Source organism: Pygoscelis adeliae, unplaced genomic scaffold, assembly GCF_000699105.1.
Source record: "Pygoscelis adeliae isolate BGI_AS28 unplaced genomic scaffold, ASM69910v1 Scaffold513, whole genome shotgun sequence".
Lineage (NCBI taxonomy): Eukaryota > Metazoa > Chordata > Aves > Sphenisciformes > Spheniscidae > Pygoscelis > Pygoscelis adeliae.
In genome coordinates, this window is record NW_008824591.1 from 1,174,075 (window position 1) to 1,175,523 (window position 1,449).

Sequence of the window (1,449 nt, forward strand, 5' to 3'; positions counted from 1 at the left end):
AAATGGAAATGCTGGACCTCCCTACACTTCCCCGAGGCTGGGGACGGCCAGGTCCGTCTGGGGGCAGTACTGAAGCCACTCATCTGTGATTTACGGAGTCCCTCAATCTATTTTCTTTTCCAGCTGAATCCCCTGTCCTGTGCACGTCTCCTCCGTCGAGCTGTGGGAAGCTGTGCTCCAAGGAGTATGAATCACAGCAGTGCTGGGTTTATTTGCTCTTAGACTAGAAGAGAAGAGAAGATACTGTCATGTTGGGCATCATGCCACCAGGAACAGAGTCTGGACAGAGCATGGATGGAAGGTCTGGATTTGGGCATTTGGCTTTGGACATGTAACGTTGATGTTTAATGAAGAGGGCGCTTGACTGAAGCCCCTTCTGTAGTCAACAGAGGGAGAAAGGCACTTCTAGCGAGTCATTTGGAGGTTAGGACATCAACCACCTTCTGGAGGCACCTTCTTCTCTTTGTAGACCAAAGAAGCAGCCCAGGATAACTTATGCCAGGACTGGTATGGGGTGAGCCAGGGCCAGGGAGCTGGGGCTGCCCTTGATGGCCAACGGTGCGACAAAGATCAGAAGGACAATTCCACCTCCAGAAGGTTTTTCCCATGGAGGTGGAAGTTATTTCACTGCCCACACTGCCTCTTCCTCCCACTCTGCCTGCCGTCCGTGGCCCTGAAGTCTCCGGAACAGCATGTTCTTCCAGTGGGAGACTTTCCATGGATTGCAACAAGCTGGGAGCTCGGGCAAGATCTGAGGGGCAAGAGAGAGGATGGCAGCGGTGGGAGGCAGAAGAGGCTATTGGAGGGACGGAGGCGAGACCCAAACTCCAACTCAGTCCCATAGCTACAGGGCTGCCTGCCCCCATGTGCCATTTCTCTGCGCCTTTCTTCCTAAACCGAATAAACTACTTAGTCGCATAAGTGGGTTTTAACCACTAATACTTCATCTGCAGGAGGACTCCTTCCCTCCCCCTCTCATTATACTGGTATAAATGTAATTATCCCAGGTATAATTAACACAAACCATGTTTCTCGTGTCAGCAAGCAGCCTGGGTGTGTGCTGCAACCCGCCGTGGTGTAGCTGTTATCTCTGGCTCGCAGCAGAGGGTCAGAGCTGCTCGGGGACCTCTGTGCTACCGCCAGCACAATAGCTCGAGGACAGGCGGCCCCACCAGCAAGGTGGGGTGCTGAGGTTGCCAGCTTGCAAGCACGGCACCTCAAAAGCTGGCCGGCAGAAGCAGGTAGGGACCTGCCAGCCCTCCTTCCCCCGGGCTCTGCAGTGAAGACATGGTGTGGGAAAGAGCTTATTCTTCGCAGCCCAAATATTCATCACCCAAGAGTCAACGCTGATGCCTTGTATCAGCCTGGGATGTTCAGGAGGTGTTGCAGAATACAACCAAAGGAGAAGGGCGTCTGGCCAGATTTATTTGCTCCGGTGCCAAGATGACA